Here is a 24,605-nt window from a genome sequence, read left to right as displayed (position 1 = left end):
TGCATCTGTGGAAAAACACAGCAGCTCTCTGGGCTGATGTTCTGGCACTGAGATCCATGGCCATGCTTTGCAAATGTGTGTGCCTGAGTGTCTGTGTGTTTGTGTACACATGGTGTAGGCTTACCGAGCTAGAAACAAGATGTCACAACAGTGGATTAACAGAGTACATTGCTGAATGTCTAACAGTCCTGCTGGGTTTAGAGCAAACTGTTTAAAAAGGAATTATTTCAATGTAAGGCAACCCTCTCTGAGACAGAACATGGATATGGTTTGAGAATAAGCAATGATATTATTCAACACTCCATAGTAAGGCAGTACCCTCCCTGCTATAACAATATCTTTTAAAGCTGGATTAATATGCCCACTCAAACTGAAATTTGGGCAGAGTGGGTCAAGTGGGAAGGGATAAAATCTAGTAGTGAACCTGCCTTTTCTAAAGCAGGTTCTGAAGTAATTTCTGAATTGAATAATTGTATATACAGATGAAATTTTCTTTGCTACATTCTGCTGTTCTTAGCTAAAGGTGGAATGAGTAACACTGAGATAGGGCTTGTATCTTCTCACTTAATACAGAAGATTGCACAACTGAGGCATGCAAGGTGCTCAACCTTCAGATGGTGGAAGCAAGGGTGAGATAATTCCTATGTTGTTATGCAACTAATTATGTCACCTGGACTGTACCAGGCATTCAAGAAAGGCTTCACCCTGAATTTAATGTACTCACTGTGAAATGTGAGGAGATTGTGGACAAGCAAAGCAAACTGGCATTATTTTGGGATCCTTCCAGCTAGATGATGAGGACCTTCCCTTGAGAGGAGTCCACTGGACTGTGCACAACACTCTTGGTTAGAGGAATCAGAGGCAGCTTGGAGCTTCCCAAGGGACAAAGGACATGATCTCATTTTACTCAGAGACAAAACTTCCACTGGCTCTAGTGGTGCAGTTTTATCCATGTGCAAAAGACAGTCCAGCAGTGACAATCACACTGAAGTTATGATGTGGGTATAGAAAATCAACATATTCTCAAAGCAATTTCCATAGTCTTAGCATATGGCCCATGCACTGAGCCCTTATTTGGGTCAATGAGAGCTTCTCATGCAGAACAAGCAAAGAAAATGTGCACAGTCTGTGCCTGAGAGGGGGCAGATGCCTGCAATAGCTAAATATTTTAACAGGAGAAACACACTTGAACAAAGGACTTAAGTGCATAAGCCTCAGCAAGTTTTATTGAGGGCATTAATTTACACAAGATGTATGATTGTGTTCTCATGAAATCTGCCATGCATAATTACTAAAGATGTTAATAAACAGTCAGCAAATCAGAACAGCTGGTTATGATGATACCCAGGTTTTCTAAGAAACGACAGGCTTTAACCTCATCACCATTAATACTGTGAAACATACTCTGGCCAGTGCATGTGATGGGATATCCTAAATAGATGAATATCCACTGCACTCCCTGTCCTGGACAGTGCAAAAAGGCCTAAGGTTGGCATTTTCTTTGATGTGGACCTTCCAACATAATTGCCTTTAGTTGAAAAAATAAAACCCAAAGCAAATCCCTATAAATGATGCAAAGGGAGGAAGGGCTTATGTTTTCCTTTGAAGTCATGTGAGATGTTCAGATACAGAGATTGATGCTGCTTGAGAATGCAGCCAGTATGTAGCTGCAGTCAGTTTTCACCACTTCTTTGATAAGACTGATCTGTTGAGCCTATATTAAAACCACAGTTGGGTACAAAGAAATTATCTTTCTTTCTGTATATGATATCAAAATGTTTTCATACCTTATTTACCTAAAAGTTCTTACTCTTCACTTTTTGCCTGTTTCAACTAACACATTGGAAGTCAGTCCAGCAAACTGTGTGTATTGCAAAGACCAGCATACCCACTCTTTGCATTTCTTGTTTTATTAATTACTGATGTATTTTTTCTGAATTTCCTCCCATCCAACAACATTTCTTAAGGGCTCTCTTTGTGCATGCTTGGCATGCTAATGAAGTGTGGCTACTCATGTGCTGCTCAGGAAGTTGTGCTTGTCAATATATGTTATATGACAGAAACCTGCAAGTTTGGAGCAGAACCAAAACTGGGGATAATGCATCATTACAGCTGGCTGGCAGGTTGGCACCTGGTGAGGACTTAAATTTCCTCAGCAAATAAGTACTGACATTAAATTCAGGGGCTAAAATTCAGATAAGCATCATACAGAGCTCTCCCTCTGACAGGCTGTCTTTCCCAATAGCTGCATTCCATGCTCAGCCCACACTGCCCTACTCTTCCCTTAATACTGTTGCTGCTATGCTGTTAATTTCCTCTACACATAAAGATAGGTCTGATTCATTGTCTGTTAAGGTTTTATTCCTATTATTAGCTAAAACAGAATCATTAGCTCTGATATTAGCTCCATATCATATGTAAGACAAACCCCATCCCCTTAGATCAGCAGATAATTACATTGACAAGGCAAAACACATCAAACAAGATCATTTATTGTCACCATCACAGATCTGGATGAGAGACTGAGCTGGTTCAGCCAGATGTGGTGCTGGCAGTCCCAAAAGTAGGAGAAATCCCTACTCATGATGCACTGCCCACCCTGGCAAGCTCTCCCTGCAGTCCTCCAAAACCATTCAGTCATTAAGGACTCCACCACAGCTTCTGCTCTCCCCAGTGTAGTCCATTCTGAATCCTTCCTTATCTTCCATAAGGTTCCCTCACACCTGTGAGGTGTGTGACAGCCCAGCCTCCCCCTCCCCTTGGGTGCCCATTGCTCCAGACCCCTTGCAGATGCTTCCCTCAGCTCCTTGCTCTCTCTGACAGAGGTTTTGTCATGGTCAGAACTGAGCTGACGATTTTGGTGGCAGCTGCCCCTCCAAGGGTGAAAAGCCCCAGCCCTGTCACACATGCCATCCACTGTCCCTCCCTGCCACCAGGGTAATCCCAGCCCCTGGACTGGACCCGTGGCTGCAGTTGCCAGCCCCACAGCTGGGCTTTGTGGGGAGAACAAAATCCTCTGGAACAAAACCCAGCCTGCAGGTCTCAGACATGATGGATTGCAGCAGTTGGCTGTGAGGGGATCCAGCCTCCTTTGTCACTGACAGCAGCAGCAGCAGGTTTGGAGGTAGCAGCAGGCTCCTGTGATAAAGGTCCCTTCCAAATGCCAGCCTGTCACATCCTGGTGGGAGAAGGACTGAAAGCATCTCAAGGGAAGTGTCTGCTGGCACACTGCATACCTCAGGATGCTTATTATAAGGTGCTTCTTTTGGAGTGTAGCATTTTAATTTTTGTGTTTATATATAAATTCTGAAAGGTAAACTCCTGCATTGGAGTTTTTGATCTTAAAAATACAATCTTCTCTTTTCCTGTAGCAGCTTATCCTGTACCCAATGACCCACTTAAAAAACACTACAGGAAGAGTTCTTATTTGAAAGAGAATTTCACAATTTTGTCTGGATGATAATCAGAATTATGAGTCTCTTCAACTTAGAATAGGTTAAGTGATAAATAAAAACATAGACCCATCTGTTCTGCTGACTGGTGTTTTCCCCTTTTTTGTCTCAGTTCCCTAATTTTTTCAATGCTCAGACTATGAATATTCTAAATTTTCTCTTCAGTATATTGCAGCATTTCATGGCATTCCAGAACTGCAGATGCAATCACCTGTAAACAGTTAATCAAAAGTAAAATCCTGATTCCACATAAATATTTTCTGCAAAAATAAAACATATTTTGCATGTTCTGTTTTGTCTCACTTTTTCAGTTTTTAAGGGCTCCAAAATATTTTCGGATGTCAGAGCTTGCATTGCATTTTTCATTTTAAAATCTGGAGAGAAATTATGACAAATGAAATACATTTGTGACCATCTTCCCACCTGCAATATTGCTTAAAACTTTCCAAATGTCAAAAAACAGGACAGGCAGTGTCTTTTTTTCTTCTTAAATCTGTGCTGACTGCTGAGAATTTTATCAAGGATGGATGTGAAGAATGATTAGACTGAAAAGCTTCAAGGTTTCCACTCATGGACTGCAAAGGAATAAAGTAAAGGGCTCATTATTTCTCTTCCCACATCCATCATAGTGATTACTGCACTCTGAAAATTGGACAGCCAGGCCAAAGTACAAAGTTTCTTTTTTTTAAACCACTCTCCACATCACATGTGATTTTATACTATCCCAGAACAGGACTAAACAGAAACAACAAAAATAAATTGTTCATTAAAAAGACTATGAGATTAAATTTACTGTGAAATCAGTAATTTATTTTTTTTTTATTTTACAAAGCAGTGAGCAGACAGAATATCAGATGACATAGAAAGCAATGTGGAACTCCACGTGGAAGTTCAGAACAAACTACTAAAGGGAAGCAATTTGATTTGAAAGTAAAAAAACACAAAATGAAGCGCAGAACTTGGAATGAAAAGACACTTTGGAAAAAATAGACCCCAGGATTTGATCTGGATCCAGTAGGGACAATTTTTAATGGAACTGGAATGATTTTACACTTCTCTTTAAATTGATAAGTTCAAATTATTCATTTTAAAAATGCCAGTGTTTTGTGGCCACTTGTATCACTGTGTCCTTATCTCCAGATGTGGAAACACACCCACCCTCTATGTGTGTGCTTTCCTACTTCATCCCCCACAGGACAGGTTCTCCTGCACTATCTTAAAGCAAATATTAGTTAAGTTTAGGAGGCTGCTTATTTCACAGTAACTTGTGAATGATTAGTCAATGAAAAATCACTGCCTGGAGAAAGCAGATGACTGTTGAATGAGTTGAAAAACTGGGGCCAGGGAAGTCTAATACACCTAGAAGCCAAGAGACTAATTATCAAAACCTGGTGTTCTGCAGAGTCTTGTAACTTTCCCCACGTCCTGCCTCTCAGACACCCTGCTGTGCTTTTAGGGAGGCACACGAGCATACAGACTTTTCTCACTGAGATGGGAATTCCAGCATTTTCTGCCTTGCATTAGATAAATCTAGGAATCCTAATTCTCTGTCTTCTCTGGTGAGCCCATGCTACTTAAAACACCAGCTCTGTACATTGTCTGAGTTCTCTCATAAATCTTCTAGTGCCAGAAATAGCTGGAGAAACATCTTGTATCACAATCTGAGCAATTAAAGTTTGTTCAAAATTTGAAAAATTTCTTAGAATACACTTACTGAGATTATATTGAAAATGCAGAACTATTTGTAAAAAAACGTGAAGACACAAAAGGTCAGCATGTAACTGGTGCTTCAGTTGTAAAATATTTTCTTTAAAAAGTGCAATGCTTCATGAGCTAGGATAGTACCAGGTGAAAGCAGATCAGAAGCAGCACTGCAGAAACTTCTGTACATACCAAGTATGAAGTCTGCAGCTGCTGACCAATAATCTGACAGCTACTGTTGCTGCCATGAGATATTTGGAAAGCAAAACTTTGAGAAACTTTGAAAAAGCTGGTGAGTCAGCTCCAGTTTCTGCTTATGATGATTATACAACACTTCTCATTTTGAGTCTGTTTCATGACATGCTTTACATACTAATTAGCTCCTTGTCACAAAGTGGTATTTCCAAATGAATCAAATATAACTTTTGCCTAGATATAGACACCAAGGAACACAGCAGCCAAGACTAACTTTTACAAATACAAATACTGTAGCAGTGCCATTGTAGAAACACTTCTTTCATTTTTTTTAACAGAGAAGGAAAAGTGTAGTTCCCTCATGTGTCTGGTGGTTGTTCTTGGACCAATCAAGACTATTGTATTCTGAGTAAGGAGTTTAATGCTTTAAATATCTTTCACAAGATAGATTAAACTGTCTTCTGCACTAAGAACCTCTACTGTCATGGAGGTGATGGATTTGGGCTGGGTGTACTTCAGCATGCAGAGACAAGTTTCTTCCATGGAGCATAGTTTATATCCAGGGAAAGTGGCACAAGTGAGGCCATGGCTGGAGTGTCTGTCTACTGCCTTCTACTCTTCTTCTTATTCCAAAGTACAACAGCACATGGAAAATGCAAGGACTGTTGGGCTCATGCAGTAGCAGCAGGGTAACCTTGTAATACCACAGTTTCCCTGTGGTCTTGTCTCTCTGCCCTGGAGCCAGGGATTTTCTGGTTTAACTGTGTATGCTATGGTCATGGACAGGAGCTCCAAGAAGAAATCAATCTCTACCATCCCACAGGCAAGAAAATGTGGTTTCCAACCCTGCAGCTTTTCATCAACATACGACTGTCTGCTCTGGCAGGCCATGGGTCACTGGTTTAAAATCACTTGTGCCTTTGGCACAGTTTTGCTCCCTGGGACCCCTCTACTGAAGAGGTGTCTGTTGGAGAAATTATGTCAGACTAAGCATTTTGATTGAAACTATCTTCCTTCTAGAAAGAAAAGTGTAAATTACTCCTTTGCCATGTGGTGGAGCTGGTAGACAGCAGTTCCTAAATTTCTTTTTTTTCACTGTAGATGTTGCTATGTTTGGAATCTTTCTTTTTTAACAGTTTTCACAACTATGTTTAGTCTGGTAAACTACCTATAAAACTTAATCTTTGCTTTTGTATTTATATCATAAGCCTCAACATTAAGGAAAGCCTCAAAGCTTGAATTTTGGAGTCAGAACTGCCAAGTCTGACAGCAACTTTCCACACCAAAGCATAATGACAACTCATCTATTATTCCATGAAGGGCAGAGTTTCTGATGGGATCTGTAGATCTCATTTTTCAGCTTCTAGGCAGAACTTCTAGACCACTGCTGAAGGTGGTCATCTAGAGTAATGCACACAACATAGACAGAGCTGAAAAAACAATCCAGAAATAAAATGCAGAGCAGTGTTTGTGTCTCAGGAAAGTTTCTCATTTCTAGCATGAGAATATTTCATGGCTATTGAGTAAACTTAGAATAGATCAACTGAATGTTGTGCAGTTAAACTAGGCAGTACCTAGTACTGGGCTGGTGTGGAAACAAGTTCTGAGTGTCTTCATCTCAGTTTGGCTTTACAAGGCTTAGACCCAGGTGCTTACAGCAATTTAGGACCCAGACTTCCCCTGAATATGCACAGGGCTTTGGAAAGTCCTTATAGGTTTGTGCCTGCAACTTTTCATATAAATCTTTCCAAATGCATAAGAAATACATCACAGGGAAGAAGGTTCTGTGATTAAAATAGCACAGTAGAATACAGAATTACTGATTTTATCCCTTGCATTCCTATTAACCATCTGTGTTGCCCAAAGCAAGTGGTGCAAATTTGCTATGCCTCAGTTTACTCCTCTGCAACACTGGCATAATATCTATCTCTGGTAACACTACATATGCAAAAATTCAATTGAAATTCCCAGATAAAAAGTACTTTGAAAATATAGGGTAGTATGATCATTACTACTTTCAGTCTTCACCTCATATACTTTTCTAGACTATTTATTATTTTAAACTTCTCTCACTTCTCAGTACTGTAGTCAACCATGTAGCTTCATTCCTGAGAAACTGCATTTTCAGGCATTTCATCAAGGTGTTGGTAGCATATGGTCAAATTCCAGTATGACCATTTTGCCAACTGAAATTCTCCCCATAGTTTTAAGAGGATTAAGTATTTCTCTCTTCTACTAATGTTCTCAGCAAGGCTATCCACCATGAAATACCCTCTGCATTTCATTCCCATGTAGCTGAGCAGTAATGAACCAAGTTTATGTTTCTGACTGTTTTGACTACAAAGTAGTTTGAATTATTTGGGGAAAAGCAAGACAAAATTAATAATACTGACATTGTGTATAAAATACCAATGTTTGAAACCACATTTGTGAATAACTGTTTTATTTCAAATTTCTTATGAGCTGATCTTTGCACATTAAAAGAAGACTTATATCCTGTCCAACATCATGTGTGTATTTTAAATTATGGGATTAAAGAGAAAATCACCTATTTCTTTTCCTTTCTTGCATTCCCATAGCTTGAAAATAGTCCTATTTGCTAAAAAGATATTATGCAGAGTTTATAATGTGGATTGACTCAAACAATGAGAATCTGTTGGATGCTAGGTTTGTTTGGGCTATTACTGAATGCTCTTTCAAAGCTTATTAAGAAAAGAACACTCAGCTATGCTAACTTTTAATGGGTCACTTAAATTTTTGTGCCTGGAGAAAAACAGGGTGCTTACTTACATTTAGAAATCCCCAGACAAAACCATACCACAAAACCCAGCAATGTTCTATGTCTGCTTGTGGTCAGTTGTAAGATAAATGATGACAGCAAAATTCAGATTTAAAACTGAAGTTTGAGTTTGAACTATCAAGGAGTTCATTTGGGTCTGGAAGTACTAGCTGACCTCATGTTTATATAAACTGCAATGACAAAGTATATCTGTGGATTAAAGAATCAGGGCCAGATTTTCAGCTACAGCAAATTGCGGTAGGTCCAGTGAAACCAAGAGAAATAAACTGATTTATGCCTTTTATAACAAAGAATTTATTTGCATTATTTGTTTAGAGAGAAAAAAAATTAAGCTTTTCACACATACATTTGCACGGATTCAATTGTAAGACAAATATTTAAGAAATGTGCATGGTAGCTTCAAGGTCACCTTAGAAAATGTGTTTATTGTATATGACTCAACCATGCAAAATGAGGACATATTCTTACTGTATAAGAACACATTTCATTAAGCTGCACATTTCTATACCCCTTTGATATATATTGAAATGGCTTCATCCCAACACGACCTTGAAAGGTTAATTTAAAACAAGTCTTGATTTCCCCCCTCCGCCATTTGCTTTTTAAAAAGGGTTTATGTAGGACACGTTGTTCACTTGATGTTAAATTTCATCTTACAAGGGTGTTCTGGAATGTGTTGGAATAAATCTCAACAGTCATATTCCCTGAATAATGGCTAAATGTTTGTAAGTGCAATAGGAGGTATAGCTCAAAATATTTCACGGCTAGAAAAAGCAGTGTTATTTTAGGACTCAAACACTTAGCGCTCTCCTGTTTTCGCTCAGCGTTGTACCAGTAGGTGCATTCTTCAAGAGCAATCCCATCTTTAATCCGCAGGAGCCCGGCGTGCGTGCGCTGCTGGCGGGAGCCGGAGCGCAGGGCGGACCCGCCGGAGCGATCGGCGGAGCGCGGCTCGCCCGTGCGCATCCTGCGGCTCATTTCCATATAAATTGCACAGCGCCCGGCCGCGGCGGGGAGCCGTGCAGGGAAAAGGGCCTGGGAGCTGCCCCTGGCCCGCTCTCCCGGGGCACAGCGGGGCGGGCAGCGCTTCTCCGGGATGCGCGGGTGTGCGCCGCCCGCCGCTGCTCAGGCACGAATTCCTCACCTGGCACAGCTGCCCTCCAGCCCTTTAGATCTGTGTGATCCCCATCTCTGCTCTCAGCTTGAAAAGCACTTCCTTGAGTGGTGTAATCGCGGGCAATTTTCCCCTCGTGCCAAGTTTAGATATTGTATATACTACTTACATGTTGACTTGGGTGACATTGTTTCCCAATTCCCAGTGAGATAGGGATCAGACCACCTCTGTGCAGCTCAAAGACCAAAGCATTGCACCAGACAGCATGGGATTTCTTCAGAGCACTTTGGAAGTGGAAATTGAAGTCATTTGAGGATTAGCATTTTGTTAGATGGGAGATGAACCCCAAAACACAACATCCTGCAATTGCTCGGCTGCTGCTCCTCGCTGAAGGTTTGAAGGCAGAGATTGCAATCTGCTGCTGCTCTACCTGCTGCCGCTCAGATGGGAGAACAACAAGGAAGACAGGTCAGCACTGGCCCCCCTTTTCTCGGGCTGTGTAACCTGGTATTAAGGAAAGAAAGCAAAAAGGTTTGAAATCCTACTTGAAGCGGATACTGGTTACTTAAGTCAGCATTATGTTCAGCAACAACAGACACAGCTGTCCTGACCACACACAGACCATTTCAGCAATTGCCAAAGTGCAATGCTCCTTATGCAGCCAAGTCCTAAATTATGGTAAGCAATGAAATAACCAAAGATGTTTTAAAAGAAAGCACATTAGTTCCATTAATATGAAAATTTACCTCTCAGATAATTCTTGACTTGTAACAAATGTACATTTGCCAGTTTTTTGAGCAACAGGACTGAGGAAAGTAAAAATTGCTTCATAAAAATTAGCTAGCCAGGATTTTATGTGAATGAGAATTGATGACTACATAATTAAAATTTCTAAGCACATGTAACTATTAAAATAGAAACAGACAGATAGTCTTCTGCTTTCTGTCACTTTTCATAGGCTTTTAAAAAAAATCAGATTGACAATGAAATTGTGTAACAATCACAAAGCTGGGAGGGACAACAAATTTAGGCTTCAAATCAGCAGGGAAGTCAAGCATGTGCATATAATCTGATATGGACTTAAGCTCTTTGCTGAGCTTGAATCCTGAGAAAGGTATACAGACCTTTACAGGAAATTTTGGGTGTTTTCAAATATTTTGAGCTGAGCAAGAAAAAGGATGAATTTGGATTTGCCCAAATTGTTTTAGCTGCATGGAGTTTTGCCATGCAGACTTTAGGGGTGGCCACAAGTTATTTTCTAGATTTCTTCTAACTGCTCTTAAACCTGTAATAACAATTTTTAGTTTAAAATTCAGTCAGTCCTGGGGATTATATTGAGAGTAAAATGTTGCACAATGCCACATCACTACCAAAGATATCGATAAAAGAGAGAATTACAACCCAGTGATTTCACAGATGCATATGAAATTTGTGTGCTGTTTAATCCTGTCCAAGCTCCTGGAAGCACACCAGACCCCAATTATTTCTCTAAATTGGACTTTCCTTCCCCTGTAGCCCTTACAATTCTTTCCTTCAAGGTAGCCCCAGAAGCTACAAAGCATCAAAGGATATCATCATATCTCTGTCTGCATATGAAGGGTATTGTAACTTTTGCTTCACTTCTGCACTGTCAACAGAAAGTCCATCCCATGTTTCTACCTGCATGCCTGCACTAGTCTTATCTGCCAGTGTAAAGCACGAAGCCCAGTCTAACAGCCCACAAGGAAAGACACTTCACCAAGTTGGGCCAAGTTTGCCTTCTGCCTGTGTCTGCTGGATGGGATGAAAATGCAGCAAAATATTTTTGGTCAGTAATTTACTTCCTGTCATTCTGGACTTCCCATAGGTACCAGCACAGTGCTAGGAATGAAGTTGGTGGCAGCTGTAGACAGACTTCACCTGCATCTCAACTGGTGCCTTGACATGGGATTCTCTATTAAAAAAGGAGATTCTTTGGCAGTGGCATGAGCTGGGGAATGGATGAAAGGACCACAAAGATAATTTAGCTTCAACCCTCCGCCGTAGGCAGGGTCACCCTCCACTAGACCAGGTTGCTCAAAGCCCCATTCAGTCCAGCCTTGAACTCTTCCAGGGATGGAGCATCTACAGCTCTTTGGGCAGCCTGTTCCTGTGATTCTCCACTCCCACAGTAAAGAATTTCTTCCTTTTATCTAATTCCCTTTATCTTCGCTCTTCACTCAGTTTAAAGCCATTCCCCCTCGTCCTATCACCACATGCCCCTGTCCAAAGTCACTCTCCACCTCTTTTGTAGCCTCCTTTAGGTAGTAGAAATTTCCTATAACTTCTGCTCCCCAGAGCATTTTCTTCTCCAGGCTGAACAACCCAAACTCTCTCAGTCTCTCTTCCTGGGACAGGTTTATTAAGCTACTCTGTAGCCCCATTCCTGAAAAGGGACAGTCTCTCCTCACTGTTATCTCCCTGTTTCATTACCTTTGAAAATTTGTGTAATTAATACCCATTACATTTTCCCCCATGAGGGAATTCTTTTCTAAACAAAATTTTCATTGATAAAAGGGAGTGCCACAAAAGGCAGCATCCCATCAACACTGGAAAGGAAAACACTGGATCCTCTATATATTGCTTACAACTATCGCAAAACAGCAAAAGAAAAAGGTATGTGTCCCCACAATGTATCTGTACCTGCAAAAAGTACAGCCTGTTTTAAAAAAACAAAACTATTACATATTGTTGTGAGAGTTGAATTGTGATATTTTCCCCCTTGTATAGAAAAGTTATTTGTTATGAAAACCTATGGAAATTGTTAGTGCATGGGGATCTTGCTGACACTTTTTGTTTCAGACTTTTTTCCCAAGACATGCATTTTTGCTGCAAAGGTATGATCAGCCCTGAGCAGTCTGAGAGGTGATCAGCTCTGCTGAGAGAGACAGAGGAAATGTGGTGAGGTCCAGGAAACAGAACATTCAAAAGACAAACTGCAGCCTTTTCTTTTCCCATCTTTCCACAGAGCAATGATTGTGGAGCAGATCCTGCCTAATGCAGAGCCATGAATCTCAGCAACAGGTTTCCAATGTGGAGATGTCTGGGGAAGGTGTCCAGGGTTCAGTGCTCATCACCTTCTGCTAGAGCTGTCTCAAGCACCTTCCTGCCCTCTGCAGTGCAGTCTGCAAAAGATAGAGCAAAACTGACACAGAATCAAGTGAATTCAGAAATTTCTTGTTACCAGTACAGTGGGAACCTACACTGTGGCTTTTCTATGGTAATCTGGAGCTGAGTGCACAGCCAGGCTTAGGAGGAAACTTGTGAAGGCACATGGTAAATACAGCTGCACCATCCAAGCACATGGATTTGAGTCCTCACCTGCTGGACACTGTGCTTGGAACTTTCATTTGTCCCTGAAGGCTCCAGCAGCATCTCTGTTGAGAAGCTGTCTGAGAGGTCTCCTGGGCACAGGCTGTCTGCTCTCCAGCGGTGGCACTGAGACCCTGGGGTATGGCAGCCCCAGGTCTCTGTGCTGCTGCTGGACCCAAGAACTCCTCAGCACTCTCGTTACACTCTCTTCCTAGCAATGTGGCACTGCAGGTTTGCAACTTGGTTTTCCAAGGGTGCTTGTCAGTGGAAGCACACCAAGAAAAAGTTTACAGTTTTCTGTAAGCAGTAACTTGTGGCTTTATTTACTATAGGAAATTTTCAAGTGTAGACAGAATTGTATGTTTAGGAACATTTCATTGCCTCATGTCTGGCAGTATTACAGGCCCCTACACTGCCCAAGATCCTTCATCTCTCCCCACCTTTTGCATCTACCTCCTTCTTCAGATCATGGGAGCCTGTTTCTCTGTCTCTTTTCCTCAGTTCACTCCCTAAAGGAGCCAATTAAGGACCTCGTCAAAAAATAAACAAATATGTTCTACTCTCATTTGTCAGGCAACCTTCTGTTTCACCTCAGCACACAACGAAATCCAGATGATCTGTCGCACACTACCTTCACTGGTTTGGTTCAGACTTGAAAAGTGTTTGCCCTGAACTCCAGCCAGATGGGAGTCCACTAATGGCTTTCATGTGAAGTGCCTAGAATTAAACAGAACTCACAAATTTCATGTAGCTTTCCCAATAATTGAATTTCTTTGTTCTTCTTAGATCTCTGGAAAAATATGAGGAAAATTTATTGATTTTTTTTTTCCTGACTTAGGAAAGCTGGTAAAATATGGACCACTCACACATAAAAACATGGTGAGATACAGTGGGCTACATGGTAGTGCCAAAAAGGGAGAAAATAGTGGAGACACTAACACAGAGCAGGAGAATCACCGGTGTCAGCAGGAGGAAGTGGAAGAAAACTGATCAGATTGCTGGAAGGAACAGTTGAGGGTAAATGCAGTGGTGCTTAATAAAGAAAAGAGCCTTCATCATGGAGGAGGATGGTGCCAAACCCATGGGAATGTATTGCAGGGACTGAGAGGAGATGTTGGCAGGAGTGGGAGCAGATTGGGAGCAGCCCACAGGCACCAGAACAGCAGGTCAGGATGATACGTCTGTGTCTCACCTTCCAGCTCTCAAAGTCAAATTGTTGTTTACTCCCCCTCAAATTATCCCTTTCTCTATGTTTTTTCAGCCTGCATGTGGGAATCAAGCCCTGCCACTTTAAATTAGTCAGTTATGTGAGCATTGCAGGCATAATGTAAGGTTTTCAGTGCAATACCTTGGCAGACCAAGGTGATTCTTTGACATGCACACATGCAAAATCATTCCAAGTGATTGGTAATATGGCAAGGTTTAATTTCAAAATGAGTCCAATGCCCTACTGCTGTAAATACACAAAACCACACTCATGGCAGTAGGATTTGATATATTTATATGAGTGGGGAATTTCCTTCCATGTAGTGAGCCTTTAAATAAAAGAATAGACAAGAAAAGAACTACATTTTTTTCTTGCACATCTGTTTCTAAATATAAATTAATTTCCTCCTATGCTGTAGTATTTTAAAACCAAGAACAAAGAGCCAGTGAGAGTAAGCACAGCTATGTGCTAATTTATAACTGCTCAGAGTAAAAGGCAGCTCCAGCTGACAGTAGCTTCAAAAAAATTGTGCCTCCTGTAAATTAGGGTAAGGGAACTGATCACTGAAGGTAAACAGGTGATGAAATACTTCATTAGTACCTCATTTGTAATTTATGTCTGCTGAAGTAGTTGACAAAGAATCAAAATGTAAGTGGTAGATTTCTCAGAAGTGCAGCCTTTGAGGTCACTGAAGTGGATTAATTATAACCCAGTGTAAAGCACAGCCTGTCTCTGTGTCAATTACCAGTATTTGATAACTGAAATTATGTCAAGCTCTGTTCTTCTTCAAGATGCAGCCACACATTTTAAAATCATTATGACTGTAAGCATGAGCCCCACATAACTAATGAGTTCAGCTCATTTATTAAAGTTCATTTTGGCTTAGCAGATAGTAGTTGAGATTCAGAGGGGAGTGGGTGACAAAAGATCCAGTTCTGCAAAAATAAATGCCTTTCCTTATCCTCTCTCCCAAACCTGTGCAGGAGAAACAAAGCTGATTCACTTGCCAAAGAATCGTTTAAATGTACTGTAGGAGAAAGAGTTGAGGGAGTGAACTGCTGTTAAATATGACCTGCTTCTAATGGCTATCAGACCTCCAGTTGTTCAGTGAAAAGGCTGGGCTTAATGGACTACCTGCTGTTCATACTCATCATAGCAGAATGGCCGATAATGCACCTCTACTACACCTTGGGATTTTCTTACCCCTGTTCCTCCCTTTTCCACACTCCTCCCTGGAGCTGCACAAGCATTGGGCAGGGTTTGATAGCATCTGTTGGTGTGTTATCAAAACCTACACCGGCTCTTTGGTGGGTAACTCAATCTCACCAGGGCTGTGCAACCTGCTGCCAGTGCAGCAGGCAGGCAGCACTCACCCCCTGCACCCTGGCCCACGGCAGCCCTGCCTGCACACAGCAAGGAAATGCTGAGCCTTTGGCTTGGGGTCAGGCTTCTGATGCAAAAGCAGCTAGGGCACTGGGCTGGTGTCACTAAGCTCATCACCAGGACACCAGCTTTGCCACATGTTCTACACATGCTTTATGCAGCTCAGGGTAGCTCCATGCCAGGGAATGAGCCGTCATAGCTGGCACTGTGGATTCCCACTGCTGGGGGAAACCATGCCAGATCTCAGCTGCAGTGTCAAGCACAACAGCTCCAGCTTCAGCTGAGTTCAGACTTTAACCACAGGCTTACAAACAGCATTTGATCTGGTGAGTTATTCCTTCACCATTCCCCACTTTCACCTGAAGAAGCTCAGTTGTAACTGTCTCCTACTGAAATAAGTAGTAACATATGATCCTGCTGAACAGGTAATTCCTTATTCTTTTTGCTGTTTTTGACAGACTGGATTCAGACTGGGCTTTCAATGGAATCTCACATTTATCATGGCTGTAACTTTACACAGAGCCATATTCCAATATTCACCAGCAATCTTCTGAAAAAACAAGAAGCTAGTACTTTGAGGTGGACAGAGTAGTCATATTTTCTGCTAAAGAATAGATTTCTTTTTAACAGTAACAACATGTGGTACTAATGTTTAAAATACAAATTTTAGTTTGTCAGTGCAACTTATCATTCCTTATTACACATTGTGAAATAATTTTAAGATTCTTTGTGCTTTTTTAAGCCAAAAGAGTATCTGAAAACTACCCAAAACCTTTAATGCAGAGCCCAAAATATGCAGCTGTTAGCTAAACCAAAGATGTCTAACCTGAACCTCATGAAAATAATTGTGAAAAACATTTATTTGTGTCTTTGATTTATTAACACTCTATTTTGCAATGAAATAAAGCATTCAAACTTGCATCAGATTGCTGTTCATATCTTTAGAACCAGGATAATATTGTTGATAATTTTAAAAACATGTAAATAGATTAGATAAATAAAGAGATAGATTGAGCAGAATATTTACCTCAAGATGACTTTATAGGCCTTCTTGAATCAGCAGAAGTTATAGCACCTACGTCAATGCATATGGGATTTCAAATATCACATTTTAACCTCCACTATTTCATGGAAAATATTTTTTTGGATAAACAGCTAGGATGTTGAAACAATCCCTCCCTAGATATTTTGCTGCAATAATGATACTGATTTCTCCATGGCATCAATCAAACTGAAACACTTAAAAATACTCAGTTCAATACAAGTAAAATTGTGCTACAGATTGGAAAAGAGGAAAGAGAGCTGGTATGAAGGGTATTAGAAGTGAGCTATGTCTAGACTTACCTGCTAGGAAAAGTGGTGGCTCGTGTCCAGTCCACACCTCCACTTTTCTTATCTGTGAAAACCAGATTGTGGCAAGGTAGGAGGGAAGAAGAATGGGCAGCTGGTGCATGCCTGTGTTTTGTCCCAGTAGGGAGCAGGGATGTGGGAACATGCAACTGGAAAGTGGAAAATTCTCCCTGCATCCCTCATCTAGATACAATTAAGTACCCACAATGACCAACAAAATGGTTAAGGTTGTTTGATAGGAATCCAAAAGTGTTTCCAATTTTTCCACTCATTTGGTTAATATAGCTTTGTAAACTGAGACTTTCCAGTAAGCTGGTCACTAGATGGGTTTATATCCTCTTGTGTCACCACCTTAATGGTACTTCATTGCAGATGAGCTTAATATCTCTGGAGACTCAATGCCAGGCTTTTGTGAAGCTTCAGAAACAGATTTTCAAATTTCCTGTGTTCCCAGATGGGCTCCTACATGGCACCAGAGTAAGAAGTATGTTGCAAAAACAATTCCCACTGTCTCCCAGTACCAATTCTGCCACCTGAGTTCTAACAAAATGTCAATGCTGGAACTTTTGAGGACTTGCAAAAAAGGTTTCATGGTGAAACTTCAACTAGACACTGATTAAGAAATGCAGACAGCACAAATTGATTTTTTTTCAGGCTGCTGTTCATGCTCTCTTCCCTTTTGGCAGATATTTATCCGTGACTGGTAGGAGCTTGTACCCTCAGACAAGGTGTGTGGCTGAGCCAGCCTGGGAAGGGGCGAGACAGCTGGCCCCATGGGACGGGTCAGGCAGGAACAGATGGCGCTGACCGGCCGGGCTGGCGTGGGGACAGATGGCAACACGGGACAGCTCCGAAAGGGGACATATGGCAACATGGGATTGGCAGGAGCACAGGTCCTTGTGCTGGGCCCAATTACAGGCCTGGGGAGTCTGGGTTTGCTTGGGAGAAGGTAAAAGGTCTTTTACATCTTTCGATTCCTCCTCAGACGTGGGCTGGGACCCAATGAACTGCAGGATGTGGCCATGGCTCTGTGCTGCGTGGTCTGGGCAGGGACATCAGCCACTGCGTTCTGCTGAGCCTTTCTGAATGTTTTTTCCTTTGTAATTTCAGCATCTAACAAGTTTTCACTCTTCTTGCACACACTTGCACGTTTTGACTTCCATCGGCACAGGGTTCCTCAGAGGTAGAAAAGGATGAAAGGCAACATGTGCACCACTGAGGCTTAGTGGGCTGATTCAGCATGCTGTTATGTCCTTTGAGACACGGAAGACAAATGAATTTGCCTGTTCATCATCTTAAAAAGCTGATTCATAAGTATCAAAAATACTTTAGAGACAGAAAAGCATAACACTGTAATATATCCGTTGTATATTCTTCCTCCCAGTTTCCTGTTTTGGGGATGAAGAGACATTAACAAATTTGTTTCAGTTCTAAAGGAGCTTTTTAGAAATAAATACTTTTTCACCACTAACCACTAACTACTACATTGCCCATGTAGAGCATAATTAAGAAGCAGAATAAATTAGGATCTGGATGTGTTCCCATGTCATTTTTGAATACGAGAGGCAAAATGAAAAATCTTTACATGCTGAACATTATGGAATGTGCTTATATAAGCCTAAGATTTTTCAGCATTCCTTCTGTATTTCTTTGTCTTAATACAAGCTGTCTACCCAGAAATTACATTGTTTGGGCATATTGTAAATAGATTCAGGGGAAATAATTTAGTTTGCTCATATTAAAGTGCACAAGGACTCCATAGATCAAGCACAGCCTGCTTCCCTGGTGAGAGCAGGATGAGTTTTTTATAGATAACATTAAGTGTATTAATTGCATTCACCATATTGTAGTGTACATTTTGTAACTATTGCCACTGCATTTTTTCACTTTTCCAGCATATTTCATGATGTCTTTCATCACCCCTTTTATTGAATACACAGAATTAACAGAGTAACATCTATTACAGAGGTATAGAAATTAATTAATCTGCACCAGTTGTGATCTGTAGAACCTGGTTATAACAGATTTGGTGGTCATATAGCTCATGGACATGAGTATGCAATGAATGACTATAGATGGAAGCACTTTTTAATAGAATTAATTTCCTCTCTTGGGAGGAAAAGAAAAAAACAGTGATAAAGTAAAAACCAGTATTTCAGGTTTACAGGAGTTTTAGTTTATTCTGAAAGAGACTGCCATAATCTGTGAATTCTATGTACAGATATACAACTGGACTGCTCAAAAAATGTAGCATTGTTCAGGAGTGATCCTAGCTCAGCTAGATAAAAAATCGATCTTAAGATGAAGATTTGCACTCTGAAATCCCCCTGAGCTAAGTTTGCTGATGCCTGCTAGCTACTTTTACTTTTTGTGAAAGATGGTTTCCACAGTTACAATAAGGGAATTAATTTAAGCCATTCAAGAAATACAATGGCTTTTATAATGTAGCTTTTGTAAGGGGGTTTTTACATGGTGGCATCCTTAAAGGACTAGAAGTTAGTCTTGCTGCCATATTTATCGCTGGTTTCCTGGCAATAAGAATACATGCAAAGCCTCCTTTATCTAGGCATCAGTAGTATGATTTGATCTGAAACTGTATATTCTGTTTGAGATGATGCATACGTGTTTGAATACTTCATTATCTTTCTTTGTCGTGCTGGTTTCCAGCCACTGAAAGGTCAGAGTCACAATTGATGTATACTGGGATAATGGCACTCTAACAGATGGAGTTATAATGATTGATAGCCACTGAAGATTTAAGCTTGACTATTATTTTCTCTAATAAAGATTCTTTAGAAGGCTGATTTCTCTGAAAGGATCCGTTCTTATTGCCTATATTTCCCATAGTTTTTAATTAAGCTCTTGCCAAACTCAAAATATTATTTTTCCCCACCTTTATATATAGGAATGTTTTCCCATAGTTTAGGAAGATTATCCTTGTGTTAGATAGCTGTGAAATGTCTCTTAGTATTACTGTCCCACTTGTTAAAATGTATATATTCTACTCCATTCAAGTGACCTTTGGATGATACCAAAATGTTATAGAGTTTATAAGGTAGAAATCCCTGTGTAGAAACATCCTGAATTGTTTTCCTGTGGGAAGATGGCTTCCCCACCTGCAATATTGATAGGATGTTTGTTGCCTCAGGAGAATGGCAGAGAAGATCCACAATTTATTTTGGTAGTTCGAGGCAACATTCTGTCCACTGCATTCAAAAGGTTCAAAATCCACAAAAGTATAAGAATGAAAAGAAATGTTTTCATAAGCAAAGTACCATGGTTAGTCATGATGCTTCCAATTTGCAACATCCCAGAAAGATTGATGATCTTGCTTATGTTTGTTATTTTAGTTTTCTAAGGGATGTATGATGAATGAGATTTTCCAAATGTATTCATGAATAATAATGTAATTTTAATGATATTGTATATTTGCATAGAGCAGATTATTATAAAGAATGCCAATAAGGACTGATAACCAGGTCCTCTAATTGAAATCATGTCTAGAAGAAATACTACAGCGTGGCTTTGCACATTTCAGGACTACCAAGAAACCAATATCTCTCCTGAAAATGGTAGACTGCCTACAGCTATCATTCCAGCTATTTCTGAGTAATGGTAATAGCTCTGGAATGACATCTGACTTGAAGCAGTCAGGTATTAAAATACCAGACGAGCACAGCTGCCTGTACCTGACTGTACTGCAGGAGCAGTGATCTGTGGCAAACTGCCACGATATTATGGCCCTTTAAGATGCAACCTCTCCAAAAGGCAAAAGTTCAAGCAGGCTTGGTATCCAGCTTTAATAGGGAGTTCTGTGTTTCACAAGTAGTGGTGAACACTGGAAAGTGGAAAGGAAGAAAAAGATAGCCAAATTCTGTGTCGAGAATCTGTGAAGTACAAACACCCTGAAAAGCTAATATCATGTGTTTCTTACATTAGAAGAGTAGATTAGGAAGAAAGTCTGTCTTTTTGGAAGGTAATGGTAAAAATCTCACTGATAATTCATTCAGCCAGTTCTGTCTCTTCTCAGTCTTGTGTAACTACCAAGGTTTTTTCCTGGTCTTTTTTTTTTTTCCTTTTTTTTTTTTTTTTTTTTTTTTTTTTAAGAAATAATGGAAATAACTTTGATGAAATTAAATCTTCATTTTCTTGGGCATAATCCACAAGCCTCAGGAATAGCTGATGAAATATCCTTGCATTTTTAACCAATTGAACTAATCCAGTCAACACCATAATTGCACTCAGAATCCCTTAGGCCTAATTTGAGTGTAAGGAAAAGCTACTGTGCTATTGTCAAACTACTTAGGTTTAATTTTTTTACCAGCCAATAATTAAAAAACACAGGAAATGACATGGTGAATGATGGAACTATTTTGAAGTGCAAATTTATGAAGCAGCTGCATCAAATAAAGTGGTAATTTAATTATGCTTATGTCCTAAAGCTGAGGTGTAGTGTTGAACATTTCTGAGATACAAGCTAATTCAAATCTGGAATAGTAATCCCACGTTTAGTAATTTTAGTGCTATAGCTCACTTAATTACAGCATATTAGGAAAATAATGAGATAATTAATCTTCAAATGCAGTTCTTGTCTACATGCATTTTACAGAGGAATTTGACTTATCCTTCTTTGTATGTTTTTCCAAGAACGAGTTATGACTAATTTAACCTAGAGAAACCCTTCCTCACTGCAATACCTAGATTCTTTTCTTTTCCAAACCTATCATGTTTCAGACAACTTGTTCTTTGTTTAAACAAGAAAATACTTTCATAATAAAATCTGTGAGAAAAATCTCAAAAAACATTAAATTATTTTTATTTTTTGATTAAATATTATTGCACCTATTGCTTTTGCTTTTATAGGTAGATTATATGGACTATTTTTGATCCATGTAATCTGTCCTACTCCAGTTTTATTTGAAGTACAGGGGGTTTTATTCGAGTTTTGAAAGCACATGATTTTACAGGAAGATATTTGTTGGCACACTGCATGCTATGTATTTTATACATTAAGCACAGTACCAGAAAGCAATACCTTTTCAGAAATATTTTCATGACTTTAGCAGATTTCTTAGTGAAGAATTAATTTTATATTTTATGAATATTAATAGAAATATTTATTTTACATTTTGAGCCTTCTTTTTGCCCACAGAGCACTCAGCATCAGCTGGAATACATACATGCTGTTAGCTCCTGCTTGTATGTACACTCAGCTAGAAAAGGTAACTGTAGTATGGCAGGTGTGCTTCAATCTTTCCATGCCGCATCCAAAACACATTTTTGTATGTCTTACATAATTTGCATTTCCCATTTGCTACATCAAGTCTGTATTGGTTTCCTTAAGCTGATTTTATGACTGCCACAAACGATATTGAGCTTGTAATACATAATACTTTTGCTTACTTTTATGATGGGATATAACTGAGCCATCTTTTCACATACTGCCCTTACTTCCACAGTCTCTTTTACTAGGTCTATAACCTGGAAGCCTCTGGAATAGCTGATGAAATATCACTGCATATTCAAGTAATTTTACTAATCCTCTCAACACCATAATTGTACTTGGGATACCCTAGGCCTAAATTGAATCTAAGGAAATAATGTTTTTTTCATGCTGGGCACATAGTCACAAATATCACATTTAAATGCATTATTTTTAGTGTCACTGAGTCTAATGTGTTAAGTGGCTGCAGATTTTATCCTACATGGTAGTTGAGAAAATGTAATGCTGGCAAAACAAAAGAGGAAGGAAAACACCTTCTGGGAAAGAGCAAGACTTTGTATCTTTTGTTGCATCTTCTGTATTTGGTTGATTCCTCTTTGAGGAACTGATGAGATCTTCTGGTCCTAGAAAAATGGTTGCCCAAATTCAAAAGACTTGAAACTATGCACTTCCTTTCTAATAATAGGCAATGGCATGGGACCATGTGGCATTAAATCATTTTTCCTAAATGGAAGTTGCATAGTGTTTGTCTCATGTAATTGTTGGCTTAGTAAAGTCAACTGGAGAACTGCTACCTGTAGGAACTAGTCCAAACAACACAGATATTTATATTCAAATTGTACTTCACTGGGAATCTTGGAGGATGATAAAACCCCCTGTATCCCTCTTAAATATTTCTGTCCAAGAACACAGAAAGACATGAATGAATATATACATGTGTTTTATGATTAGGGAGGAAGAGGAAATATAAGAATGTTGTGTTGTTTTTGCACTGTGGACTATGTCAAAGCAGGCCTGAGTGAATCAAACATTCTGTAGCTGCCACCATGTCTGTGGTTCTCTCTTTGCTGAACAGGCTACACAGGTTTAGGCTCAGGGCATGACTCAACATATAGCAGCTGTAGCTTTCCAGTGCAATGAAGAGATCAGGAGACTTCATTCCACAGCACCACAGCTGTGCTCTGCTCCAATGCAAGAAAAAAGACCAAACAAAATATTATGCCAAGATCAGCTAAACTTTCAAGATATTTGCAATGTTTTTTGTTGTTGTTGTTAGAGTTTTCTGTTCGAAGCTTTTCTTTTTTTCTTTTTTTATTGGCATCCAATGTAATTATTTTTCTAAGCTTCATATTTGAACTGGAGGGTGTCATACTCTTAAGTTTGTATTTGGCTGTGACCATGGTTCATGATGGACAGAAGAATGTCTCCTGTCTTTTTTCTGACTGTTGATGGCAACTTCTGCTCTGAAGCAAATTTGAACCCAAATAACAGCCAGAAGTCCAGAGCAACAGAAGCAGCCATTACCCTCTTTAGACAGAGAAAGCATACATAAGCCATCATATCTTGGGAACAGCACACAAAATATGGCTCCCTGCAGTTTATTCACTTAATACTAATGTATGCAGTGACAGCTCAAGTGCAAAGAATCAGATCCCTCCACAACTTCTTTTTTCTTCTCTGTGCCAGCTGCTGGGGATGGGCAGGGCTTCCTCAGCAGGAGGCTGAATTAGGGAGACCAATTAAAATATGGTTGCCTTCATGTGGTAAGAAACTTTCTCCACTAAGCCATTTCATTGAAGGTAAAAATGCTAAATAGGAACAGGAATTTCAACTTCCTGTCATCTTAAAATCTTATCTCTTTACCCTTGCCTTGCCCACTCAGAACTATACATTTGATGAGGAAAGGCAGCCTTTTGAGGACTCCTTTCCTGAATTATAGTTTAGAAGCAGAAGTATGGGTTGGGGGAAGAGCCATCCAAGATCTAGTGCCACTGTGCTGGGCTGAGGCAGAGCATGAACAGATCTAATTTATCACTTGTCTGAAGCTTAGTGGTTGATCATGGTAAAGTGAAAGCAATTCAATTCAATAGTGGATTATTTTAGTCCAAAGCCTAAAACTAGTTCTCAGGAAAAAGCACTCATTGTTTTTCTTTTATTTAAGTGCCTTGGGTTTTTATATTATCTTTTTTCCCCTCAAAATTTTGTTCCACACAGTCATTGTAAAAAGATGTCACCAAGGAGGTATGCCCTGTGTCTGTTTGCCCACTGACACAGGGCACTGGTTGAGTGACTTGTACCAACCCTTCCCCTTGGCAGCAACTTTCCCCATAGTTTCCCCTTGTGCTGGTTCCACATGGAAGGGTGAGGGGCAGAGCTCTCTGTGAGTTTCCCCTGTGGGATGCAGGGACCAGTCGGAGGCTGATTTGGTGGTTGGCATCCCAGGGGGCCAATGAGAGAGTTGTTTCATTTTCATAAATCACATTGGTGGGAGGCTCTCCAGAGGTAAGGTGGCTCTGGCTGGGGCCCTGGCCCCAGCTGCATGGCCCCAGACCCCGGCCCTGGGCTTGGGCTCGGCCTCGGCATGGCCCCTGCCCTGGCGCTGGTGGCCCCTGGCTCTGCTCAGCTCTGCTCAGCTCCCCTCTCCACGTGGCGTGGCCAAGAGGGGGGATCGGGGAGCCACCAAAGGCTCTCCCTTCCACCCTCCCCATTCTGAGAGAAGAGGCCTCCAGCTACCACATGGCTTCTTCACAATCTGGATGCAATTTTAACTTTTTAATGCCTGGATAAGATTCTCGATCTCCTGAGCCCCCCTGGATGAGAAGAAATAAAGCATGGAGTCTACAGAAGTC

The sequence above is a fragment of the Oenanthe melanoleuca genome, chromosome 1 (assembly GCF_029582105.1).
Source record: "Oenanthe melanoleuca isolate GR-GAL-2019-014 chromosome 1, OMel1.0, whole genome shotgun sequence".
NCBI classification, from domain to species: domain Eukaryota; kingdom Metazoa; phylum Chordata; class Aves; order Passeriformes; family Muscicapidae; genus Oenanthe; species Oenanthe melanoleuca.
This window is presented reverse-complemented; position numbering follows the sequence as displayed.